Raw genomic sequence first — 12,880 nt, forward strand, 5'->3', positions numbered from 1 at the left:
GAGACACCCCACACCCCAGCGCACAGCCCGGCGGTGAGGGCAGCTCGTGCTGGGTGAACCAACCCTCCCTGTTGGAGCACAAGCAGCTTCCACGGGGCTGGTGTCACTCACGTCGGGGCTTGGGAGGAGATGCAGAAACCTTGCTACTACTACCACGGTGCTTCACCCCACCAGGGGCTTGGCAGCTGCTGGGTAACTACCAGCTGGAGGATACGTTCAGCAAGAGGCCCCCACGGCGAAGTGCTTCTCTGCAGCATGTGCTGTGGGTCCCTTGCAGCTCAGCTGGGTGTAGCTCACTTCATCAGGGCCCTGCCCTTGCAGGGGCATTGGGCACTGACTCCCACGGTTCCCCCTCTCCTGCCTGTGGCGCGATGGTGCTGTCTCCTGGGGCTCATCCTGGCTGCTGGTTCAGTGCGCGGGGGGTGGGTAGCGCTGGAGGCCTGCGCTATACAGGGGTTAGACTGGGCCCCTTCCGGCCGCAGACCCTGACTGTTAGCCAGCTCCTGGGGCAGCAGAGGGGCTGTCAATGACTGCTCAGCCCATTCCCTGCTGCCTCCTCAGGGCTGAGCAGACGCTGTTCACACCTCCCATCTCGGACGTCACGTGGATTGGTTTGAGCTGCGTTCGTGCCCTTACGTGTTCGCGTCTCGCCAAGTGCCCCAGCCAGGCCGCGAGAGCTGGACAGCCCCAGCAGTCAGGGCTCGATGCTCCCCAGGGATAAAACGGAGACAACAGGCCACACTCCAGAACTGGCTTCCTCTGCTGGCCTGTGTCAAAAACGCTGGGCTCCCATTGAATTGAGGCTCGGCGCTAGTCCTGGTGAGGCCTGGCCAGGAGATGGGTCAGAGGCCTGGGCCAAGTCTGTTGGGCTCACTAGGCCAATGACCTAGATGGTCTGTGGGTTGTGCTGCCACCTTAGCTGCTGTGCCCCGTAGCCATTCCTCTGGGTGGGGGCCCTGCCATGCCACACTGCCCTGCTGCAGGCCCCCGGGTAAGAGAGAGGTCCCTGGCAGGTCACTTTGGCCATATGGGTCCTGGGTGAGTGGCTTGGGGTTTTGCCTCTCTTTGACTGGAGGGGCCTTGGTGTTTCATGCATTGAAAGCTGTCAAACTGCCAGTGTTTGCTGTGGTTCAGGATCTGGTGCTGATTGTCGAAATGTTTGTAGGAGAGAGAAGGGGGACGAGTAACTTCCCCCCACCCCAGAGAAGCAGGACCCCAATTCCCAGCTATGGCAATGCAGTTCAAGTGAACCCCTGGCAAGATGCTCAGTTCCATTCCTCACCCAGCACAGCCCACGCTCTGCACAGTGTCCGGGGGCAGTGTGGTCAGGGTGACCTGCTGCCTCCTCCATCTACTCCCCAGCACTCTGCCAGGGATGAGAGAGAACAGAGTCTGAAATGATTCGTTGTTGGACATGTGAACTCTCCTTCCAAATTAGACAGGACTAGACAGGCCCTTCGGCACCGGAGACAGTCAAAGCTCATCTTCACCCCCTGCTGGGGGTGACTATCTGGAGCAGGGCATGTGCCCCCCTGAAGGCTCCTCTGCTGCTAGGACTGCAGCCCACCGCTGGCCCTGTGCAGCACCAGGGACCTAGTGCACGGAGGAGGTGATGCTTTCACATTGGTCTGAAGCTGCCTTATGTCAGTGACTTGCGGCACCAAAATGTGCTGCACCGCTCAGTGACCTGTGCAGCTCTGTGACCTCTTGCGCCCTTCTTACACAAGCAGTTAAATTGCTGTTAACGAGGACAGTGAAACAACTCAGATGCCCAGAGCCGATTAACTTCTGCCTGAGATGAATGGGGCAGTTCACACCGCAGAGCACTTGTTTCAGGCTCGGCGCAAACTCAGGCAGGCATCTCTCATGCTTGGTTCACGTTTCTCTGGTTGTCTCAGAATTTCTTAGGGCAAGCTGAGATTCTGGAGCACAAGCTGGCACTTGAGAGAGGGGCAGATAGGCCACACCATCGTCTGCCCAAACCCATCTCCTCAACGTGCTGACAAGCAGCGGTCACACCAGCTTGTAGCTACCCTTGCGGCTCTGTCAGGAAGGAACTGATCAGCTACCTTCACAGCAAAGCAGCCAGGGCCACGAGGCCAGTTAGTGTGCTGTCCACACAGCCAAGCTCTCCAGGACTCTCAGACTGTTTCTGGCCAGGGTTTGTGGGGATGTGGGCAGTGCTGTTCTGGGGCATTTCAGAGGACAAGTACCCCTTCAAGCTTGATTCTCTTTGACGTGTGCAGGCCTGGGCCTTGACACCTGAGACTGGTTTGCTCTTATTGAAATGCATAGCCACAAATGTTATTGGCCATAAAAGTCAGCCATTGTGAAACCCCAGCTGCTGTATCGGAGCAATCTCTGCGTGCAGGGAATTCCACAAGCTGCTCATGTACTGGCCCAATGCCTGTTTCCATGCTCCTGCCGGTGAGTGAGATTCACTCCCACCTTATGGGTCAGGGCGACAAGCAGGGGCTTGGTTATGGTCCATTGACACGTTCCATAATGTTCAGTGCTGAAACCGAGCCCCCTCTAATGCCAAAAGCCTGAAATAAAAGGGGCAAACAGGTGGGTGGGAGGTCCCCGAATTCCAGCGCTTCCCCTTTTCTGGGGTGCCACATCATGCTGGCGAGAAGTAGAGGAACAGTAAGTGCAGGATCTTATCTCGGTGTTTATTTTTAGGTAGGCGCTTGTGTGGAAGAACTGCCATACTCAGAGGGTGTACAAGCATGCTTGGAGGGAGGGTAATTGGACAATCTTCTTCCTTTCCATATCATTCCCTCCCAGCTGAACTGGGTAGTCTCAAGGCAGGAGCACATTCTGATTGCTGTAATTATCCTTGATTTCTGGTGGTTGTTGCTTTTATAAACTTTCATTTAGCTCAGTCATGTAATATACATGGTAGCACAAATGAATCATTTATTAGCAAGTTAAAGTTTAATTATGGCTTTGCTTTCTCTGAGGGAAATCCTGGCCTGCTCCCTGCTTGGCTTTGGGCAAAACAGTAGTGCTGGATTGGAGGAAGCTAATTAAAATCTAAGTGAAAGTGGAACATGCCAGGCGCAGCACCTAGCGAAAGGAATTACGGGGCCAAAGCACAGTCAGCCTTTGGCAACCAGTGGGGCAGTTGTTGGGGTGGGGTTGCTGGGTTGATTTTTCCATGATTTTGTATTTAACAGTCATTAGTTAATCAAAGAACCAGGGATCAAAAGCGACAGCCGTGACCAGAGGTCAGAGCTGTCACCCCATTCACTCCGGATGTGTCTACACTGCAGTAACACCTCAGGGCTGGCCTGTGCCAGCTGCCTCGGGCAGGGGCTGTTTCATTGCAGTGCAGATGTTGAGGATCAAGTTGCAGCCCAAGTTCTGGGACACTCCTACCCTGCAGGCTCCTAGAGCCCAGGCTGCACAGAGCAGTGAACCAGCCCCAGTTCCCTGAGCCCCACAAGCCGGAGCCAACCAGGACAGGCCCCCGTTTCTAATCCCTGGCTAGAGGTGCCTTTGTGCTCATGGAGTGCAGCAGCCACATGTGCTCAGAGGGAAAGAGCGTCATGCGCCGCAGGCCCCCTACACTGGGTACGCCGAAACCCGGGAGGGCCAAGGGACCTGCACGCAGTGGCATTTTAAACAGTCCCTGGCTAAAGCTCTTTCCCTAGCCCCAGGCCCCCAGTGCCAAGGGAGAGTCTGGCACCATTCAAAGGGCAGAAACACAGCCAAGCTCTCCTGCATCTTGCTGCATGGCAGGGCACAGCCTTCCCTGGGGCCAGCACACCACCGGGATGTCTGCACAGGCCACCAGCCCATCGTCTCTGTGCACCCTGCTCCTGGGCAGAGCTCTTGCCTGCTGAGGGCAAGGGTCTGAGCTCAGCGATGAGCCGGAAGGGATCTCTGGGACTCCCAGGGTTCCCACACTGTACAGAGAGCAAAAGCCTTGCCTCGCCGGGGCCTCACTCCTACCCTGCCAGAGACAACAGTGGCCTTGGGGGTTGGCCTGGGTGCCAAATACTGAGTATTTGTGTTTGGTCTTTGCTACAGCAACTAGGAGGTAAAAATCCCATTGTGCCAGAGGGGGAGGTTCTACCCCAATGCAAAGCCCTCAGGTGTCCCCTGCCCCAAGTCTCTTCAATCAAATTTTTCACAGATGATCACTAATTGTGCGTTCCCCATTTTCTGGGTGCCCAGTGCAAGACATGTGGGGCCAGATTTGCAGAAGTGCTGAGCACTCAGCAGCAACTGAAGTCAATGGGAACCATGGTGCATTGACTTTATAACATGCTAGATAATGCTCAGTACTCTGAAAAGTCAGGCCCTAGTGGTGTCAAGTTAGGCACCCAAAAGTGGTGACAGCTTCTGACAATTTGGTTGCAAATCTCTGACTGTCTCAGTTCCTGAGCTGTACAATGGCGATATTAACTTACCATCAGCAGCTCCTAGGGTGCAGTAAAGATACATCCGTTAAAGTTTATGAAGCAGTCTGCAATGGCCAGGAAGAAATAAATCATTTTGTATTCAGCACAGGGTTTGGATGTGTGAGGGGACCAAAACCTCAATGAGGAAAGAAATATTGAATAACCCACTCACTGAATGAAGCAGGGGTCCTGGGGAAAAAGTGTGTATGATTCCATAGTTAGTCTATATCATGGTGCATATGCATAAGGAGGCCAAATTAAGTATACAGCCAATCTTAACGCTAGCATTTCTGAAAGTCTGAGTGCTTGACTTTAAAAGAACGGTATGGTTGCAATGTCATATGATACACTTATAAAAATACATGTGACAGAGTCTTCACGGTGCACACAGTCCATGGATTTGTAGATTTGCCCTGGAAGGGACATACCTGACCCTGCATTGTAATCTCTCAGCACAGCTGTAAATGACAACACGAAGTGCAAGGCCTGGACATTTCATCCCCTCTCTGGCCCAGCACTCGCCTTTCAAGTACATCCAAGAGCAGGAGCTGATTTTAAAAGCTACACAGCAGTGATCCTGTGACCAAGTGCAGCCCTATATTCATACCCTACCCACTGTTGTAATAATCTTCATACAAAATCTGCCTTGTGCAGTATATTTGAAAACTAGTAACTCACTGATCAGTAATATTGTGACCTGTATGTAGCAACATTATGTGTAAAGTTATGAAATTCACACACACACACCCTCTGATGTTCAAGGCATGTGTTCAGACTCACATAGCCCCAAGTAGATAGAGCTGATCAAGCAGGCCTGTCTTAAACAATGGGCTGTGTTCACCTCCATTTGCATATAAGCTGTATACATAGTCCTCGGACAGCAAGAGGAGGAAGAAAGACAACAAAGAAAATCTGCATTTCTGTACACACAGGTGAAAAGAAACATGAAACCCCCTTCCTCCACCACACTTCATTCCCCCTTACTCTCCGCTGGAAAGAACTTTAACTAGGGGTCACACTCAGGAAAATACTTTTCAAAGGGTGACAGAACTAAAAAAGCAAGGGTCAAAACCACCCCACGTTCTCGTTCCCTGTCCATCTCTGTCTTTCACCTAAGGGGGCAAAAGAGAACATTTGTTGAACCTTGGGAGCAGAACTTGACCTGAAACTTGGTCAGCAATGAAAACCTGTGGTAAGAATTTTACCTTGACCCCAGCTGAAGGTAAGTTTAGTACTAGGAAGCGTTGTATGATCATTTTTCTTGTAATCATTGCTGACTTTAATTCCTTACTACTTGTACTCACTGAAAATCTCTCTTTGTAGTTAAATAAACTTGTTTTATTCCTTAATCAGAACCAATCCAGTGTTGTGAACTGTGTGGGTAACTCCATTTAATGTGGCACATTGTTGTATCTTGACCCCCTTAGAGGGTCAACTGACCTGGCTGGATGGTGCGGAACAGACCTTTTGGGAGACAAATCCAGGACAGGGAATGGGGTGGGCTCGCCCTCCAAGGCTGCTGGAAGCCAGTATGGTCGGTTGCTGACAGGCTGGGGTCAGAGGTGCTTGACCAGGGTGGGCCCTGCCTGCTGTCTGAGAGCAGCCCAGGTTGGGAGCACAGCAGCAAAGCATTGTGAGGCACGCCAGTGGGCAGGGCAGGTGGTGACACAGCCCCTCACTGGTCTGGATTGCACCCCGGACTGTCATAGATCCCAACTGCAGCTGGGCCCTGAGCCTGGCCCAGTGCCTGGGGCATGTCTGTTGGCTCTGCCCAGAATTCTTACAAGCAACATATGATAAGAGCAGCCTGTTACTGCTAATCCCTAACTGCTACATGATCCTGCCCTGGCTGCCTGTATCCACTGCCGCTGATCCATGGGCCAGGGGCTCACGGTGCCAACCTAGCCACAGGCAAAGCCTCAAAGAATGCTGAACACCACCAGGAGGCAAAGCTGCGTAGGCCCAGCATGGATACTGGGTGCACAGCCCCAGCTTTCCCAATGGGCCCTGAAGCACACGGGATGTTTACTTTACTTCCAATTAGTTCAGGATAAAATTGATTTGAGTAATTAAAAACCCTGGTGTATTTCCATGTGTTCCCTCATCTTACTGCTAGCACTCTGCAGTTCCACGCTGCAGCCAGGGTGGGTGTTGGTGGAATAGCTGGGATGGGTTGGAGGGTGTAGGGAAGAGTCTGGCAGAACTGTGCACATGGGAAGAGAACCGGGGTACGTGCGTGGGGAGCAGCGGGCAGGGGCAGTTGTCTGTGAGCTCCCAGGGTTCTTTCCCAGGGTCCGCACCCCGCTTGTATGCATTCATGGGCCAGGCACATTCTACTAGCAGAGGCAGCACCCTGGCTCATTTGTCTGGGTTAGGAATAGGATTTTTTTCCCCCTCCTCCATTCTCTTCTCCCCACACCTTCCTTCCTCCCAAACCTCTGCCCCTTCCAGCTCACTGGACCTCCTGAGGCTGCTCTCAAGCTCAGGCATGTGCAGGATTTGATGAGTCTCTCGCTTTCCTTAACTTTGTCCTTTTCCTCTTCGCCTTTGTTTCTTGAGAAAGGTCATTGTGCCTCCGACGCTGGGGTTAGCCCTGATCCTAAATCCAGCTGGCAGCATCTCCCTGCAGCCTACGCCACCATATATGGTCAATCGTGGGGAGAGAACCAGTAGAACAGGGCTGGAGGTGGCTTGGATGGCAGCCATCCAGAGGGCTTTGACTCTGCTGCATTGCTGAAACCCCTCCGTGCTGCTGCAAGTGTGCACGCCGCACGCTGGAGCTCAGCAGTCCTGGTCCTGAACTGTCCAAAGCGCAACAGAGGAAGCAAGCACTCCTCTGCCTGGGGAGAAGGATGGGGCCCAAGAGACCTGCCAGGGCCCCATACAAATATAACTCTGAAAAACCACAAACCTCCATGTCCTTCAGCACCCGTCCTCCCCCAGCACAGAGGCCCTAGCAAACCCAGGCATGCAGAGCTGTCCCCACGCCCGCTCCCTCTCCCAGCCAAGGGCAGGTATCAAACAAGCCTGGCTATTTCTCCTTCAATAGAGCTTCCAGGTGAATGCGAAGATCTGAGCACAATTTAAGGTAAGGTGCCCAGGGAAATGACCCCATAAAATTGATTTGGGGACTCCCCCTCCCTGCACTTTAGGAGGCGCTAACATGTATTTTGAAGTGTTTGCCACAAGGTAACACTTCTCCATGTCTGAGCCAGTGGCAGAGGGCCCTGCCCTGAGCGCCAGGCCAGCTCTGACACACACTTGCCCGCTCAGGACCCAGGCCAAGCCCTGCCCAGCTGGGGGAACCTTGGGGCCAGTAACTAGTCTCTCTGCCATGGTGGTTAGTTCCCCACTGCACCATGGGAAAGGGGAAAGCCTGGCCATGAGGGGGAACAACAAATTGAGGGTTTGAGGGCTGCTGCTCTGAGCAGCCAAAGCAAAGAGAGGTTGCTCTGGGACTCAGGGCTTTCCCTGGCAGAAATTCACAGTTTTCTATCCAATGTGACAATTGGCAGATCAGGCCCCCGCTGCTGCTGGACCTCTACCATGTGCAGTCGGATGAGCTCATTCAGCTAAGCCCGCTGGGAGGTGAGCAGAGGCTGCATGCACCAGAGCAATGACCAGATGGGATCAAGGGTTTCAAGCTGGCTAGCTGGGGCACCGATAGTGCAATTTATGGGTGTAAAAGCCTCCGTCTGGGGTATCACTATGCAGAAGAGGACTCTGGGCTCCCCATTCCCCCCTTCCATGGTCTGGGGCCCCAGAATGGCCCATCCAGTGCTCACTGCTGTGGAAAAGAATCAAACCTGGGACCACTGTGAGACAGGGCCTAGTGCTGTGAATAAGGCACTGGCTTGGGACATGGGCTCGACTCCGTGTGTGACCCTCAGGAAAGTCACTGCCCCGCTCAGGCCTTTGCTTCCCTAGCTGTGTAAGGTGGATAATGAGCCCACACTCCCTCCCTAGAGACGGGGGAGACTAAATCCAGTCATGGTTTTGTTCAGGCACTAGTCTAAATCAGACAGAGAAGCCAATCACACTAAGAGAATCAAAACGTATCTCAGAGATTCTCAAACTGTGGTCCATGGACCCCCAGTGGTCCACGAGCTCCATTCAGGTGGTCCATGGATAGTTCCCTCTAAGGTGTGCACCTGGGCAGCTGCACACAAGAGAATGAAGGGACACCCATCTAATTAGTGGAGCCACACAGGCAAGGCTCCACTAATTAGGTGAAGAAGATGCACATGTGAGGTGAGGTGGTGGCCTTGGGGGGGAATAAGGGATAGGTAGGAGGAGGCAGTGGGAATTTGCGATGTGCAGGACTGTGGCGGCCAGAGAAAGAGGCGACTTTCCCCAGCTCCAGGGCTGCGGCTTCCTAGGAGACGGCACCTCCTTTCCAGCTTCAGCTCTGTGGCTGCTGTGGCACGGGAGACACCCACTCCCCCTTCCCAGTCCCAGCTCGGGGGCTGCCATGGTGGGGGAGAGAAGGAGCGACCTCCCTCTTTCCTAGCCACAACTTGGGGGCTTCAGCGGCAGGGGAGAGAAGGCACATCCATTGCATTCGAAAGGTAAGACTACTGATACTAAAATATGAGTTGTGTGCTTTTATTTGTAGAACAAAAAATATTAATAAAGTGTTTTTATATAGTGCTTTTATCCAAAATGCTTTACAATAGTTAGCTAACGGTACAAACAACATTTGGAAAGATCATTAAGCGGTCCACTGAGACCCTCAGCAATTTTCAAGTGGTCCATGAAAAGAAAAGTTTGAAAACCACTGACTTATCTGATGAGAGCAGCAGCTAGTTCCACCTTTAGGGGAGAGAGACAGTGCACAAGCTGTTCTCCAGAAAGGCGTCAGCCTGCCATCTGCCGGAGGCAAGCCAGACCTTGCTTTGTCACCCGCCAGTGTTCCACCAGCTCTAGAACCTACAATGTTCCCTTCCAGTGAATGGTCTGGGAGACCTGAGCATGTATCTGCCCTGCTAGCTACGGCTCCAAGGTAAATAGGCAGCTTCCTGCTCTGCAGTCAGGAAAGCCATGCTTAGTATTGTGGATTATAACTGGAAGATTTCTCACCCATTTCACAGTGACATGAGTCAACTTCAAGTTTCCATTCAAAATGCTGCTGCAAAGATTATTTTCCTGGCTCGTTGTTTTGATTGTCTTCCACCTCTATTCAGCCTAACCTGACTTGCCTTTTTTCACTGCATTAAATGCAAACTACCTGTCTTTATTTTTAAGGCCCTATCTGGTCTATCCCTTGCCTGAACTGTCATGTCTTATATGCTAGTGAGATGGGGATTCCTGACAATGCTTTGCCAATGATGCAGCCTTCATGGCCCATTTGTTACATTTCCAAACAGGCTTGTTTGCTTTTTACAACATTCCACACACCCTCTTGCATGGGAGGAGCTTCGAAAGCATCCGAAACATTGACTCGGTGTGCACCTTCAAATCCTTCCTTAAAACTACTCTGGGCTATAATGCCTATGGAAAAATGACAGCGGCTAGGCAGCTGGTGCTCTGTGACTGCTGCTTTTCATGCTGACCAGACCAATTAATTGATTCTTTCCCTCCCCATGTTGTATCCATCCCTTATCTCTCATACTTAGATTGTAAGCTGTTCCAGGCAGGGACTCTCTGTCTGTAACTCTCTCCACGCCAATGGGACCCTGATCCAGGACTGGGCCTCCTGAGCACTACAAATTAATAAATAATACAGTATTATCTGAGTCATTAAGTTACACACCGGTCTATAAGAACCCTCACACCAAGCGGTGCCTGTCCAAAACGCTGGGTGGCCCTGACATGTTTACAAACACAAGACTGTAAGAGACGCAAAACTGAAACCTACCAAAGCACCAGCACTTCTCTTTCCTCCTAGATGTCACCCATCACCAGTCATGTGATCAATGCATCTTCATCCCCCTTCCTTACTCCTGGGGAATTCTGCGCCGGCATATTAATGAGCCACAAATTTTTATAATTTTTTTATGCAGAAAAAAGCTTCTGCTGAAGTTGCTGCAGTTCCGCTTTTTGCCCAGCAGAGGGACAGAACCCAGCAGCTGCTCCCTGCCAGGTCAGGAGACGGAGCGCGTGGGGCTGCTGGGGTCAGACAGGGGCTCATAGGTGGGGTGACCAGATGTCCCGATTTTATAGGAACAGTCCCGATTTGGGGTCTTATTTTTATATAGGCTCCTATTACCCCCATCCCATCCCGCTTTTCCAGATTTGCTGCTGGGTCGCCCTACTCATAAGGGCTTGTGGGGAAGGACAGACTGGGTTAGGGGCTAACCAGCAGTGGAGGCACAAGGCCACGTGGTGATGGGGGAGGGGGTGCAGGGCCACATAGGGGCAGGGGGTGTCTGAGTGGGGGCACAGAGACATAGGGGGAGTGGTGTCTGAGTGGGGGTGGAGGGACATGTGTGCCTGACTAAATGGGAGAGGCTAGGGGTCAGCCAGGGTTTGCATGGGGGAAGCTCCCTAACGGGTCCTCCCCACCCCCCTAAAAAGAGACCTGTTCCATACTTTTCCCACCCACACTCAACAACCCTCCACACCAGGCTCCTTCCCAGCTATTATTTCCCTCTCCCTCAGCTCCTCCATTACCTCTGACTCCCCCCAGCCTTTGCACTGCTTCTGGGGTTTGTGGGAAATATGGTTTTGTATTGTAGTTTAAATAAAGTGTTACTCAGAGTTCTATATTAATATGCCTAGTAAGAAATCTATTTGTCAAAAAACATTTTCTGAATCTTTTGTTATCTGTATTGTTACAGACATACTTGCTGACAAGTATTTTGAAATAAATGACCCAAAATAACTGAAACTGGTGTGATTATATTGTGTTATTTTGACAAAATATGCAGAATTTTAAAACATAATGCGCAGAATTTTTGTTGCAGAATTTTAACTTTTTGGTACAGAATTCCCCCAGGAGTACCTCCTTTGCACTACCCACCAGATAAAAACAGCACCCTGGGCTTCTCATCAGGGCTTGCTCAGGCAGAGGGCTTTGCAGTGCGTCCACAATCAACAAATCTGGGCTATGTCACATCACAAGAAAGCTCTTGACTTTTATGTGTGCAGGCACTTAGTGAACAGACACCCTGTCAGCAGATGGGGCTCAGTCATACATACTGCAGGTCATGGGTTTTGTCATCCAACAGAATTCATTGTTGTGCATTGCAAAAGGCTTCCTTTACGCTGTTCTGCACCCATTGGACCTGGAGACAAGAGGAAGGAGGATAGAGCACCCCAGAGCATGGGGCCCATACGACAGATGCTGTGCCAGCGGCCCCTGGGCTCTCCCTTTTACAGCACTGCCAACCCCAAGTGTTCAAAAGTCATGAGTCAGGGCCAAATAGTCATGCGATTGAGACTGGCTGAAACATCATGAGATTTAAAGCAAACAGTTTGTGTGTGTGAGCGTAGGACATATTTATTTGGCTTCTGAGCCTTCAGGCCGGGCTCAGGCCATGTTTTCTCCACAGTCTCAAGGGCTAGAAGCTTATTTGTTTGTAATGAAAGTCGAGATGGTCATGTACACAAAGCTTTAGTGATCCTGGAACTATCATCACACTCATTAAATTGCGAGAGAGGGCTCCAGCCTGCAGCAATGGGGATGGGATGGACTAGTGCTGACGGCTGTATGCTGCGCACACAGAGTGCACAAGGGCACAGACACCCACCCACTGGGGGTGCACAGGCACCGGGCATATGGGGAACATGAGGCACACCTGGCACACAGAGTGCACAGGGTTCATACACGGGGGCAAGCCTGGCACACAGTGCACAGGATTCACACACTGGGGCACGCCTGGCACACACACGGTGCACAGGGTTCACACACGGGGGAATGCCTGGCACGCACATAGTGCACAGGGTTCACACACCGGTGCATGCCTGGCACACACACAGTGCACAGGAGTCACACATGGGGGCACGCCTGGCACACACACAGTGCACAGGGGTCACACACGGGGGCACGGCTGGCACACACACAGTGCACAGGGGTCACACATGGGGGCACGCCTGGCACACACACAGAGTGCACAGGGTTCACACATGGGGGCACGCCTGGCACACACACAGTGCACAGGGGTCACACACGGGGGCACGCCTGGCACACACACAGTGCACAGGGGTCACACACAGACACTCTGATCTCTGGGACCAGGACGGCAGAGCGCGGGGAGCGGGGTCATTACGTTTCCCCAGGCGCTGCCGGTGACTCCGGCTGACCCGCTCCAAGGAGCCGGCAGCGCCTAAGGCAGCGGGGCTTGGCCGGAGCATCTGCACCGCTCCTCCTGGAGCTCCAGCAACCCGTGTCACGGAGGAATCATGCTGCCAGCGGAGATTTCCGGTCGGGCCAGTGAGGGGGGTTCACTGGGAGGAAGGGTTTCCGGTCGGGGCAGTGAGGGGGAGCACTGGGAGGAAGGGAATGTTTCCGGTCGGGCCGGAGCGGGGGG

The sequence above is a fragment of the Gopherus evgoodei genome, chromosome 20 (assembly GCF_007399415.2).
Source record: "Gopherus evgoodei ecotype Sinaloan lineage chromosome 20, rGopEvg1_v1.p, whole genome shotgun sequence".
Taxonomy (NCBI): domain Eukaryota; kingdom Metazoa; phylum Chordata; order Testudines; family Testudinidae; genus Gopherus; species Gopherus evgoodei.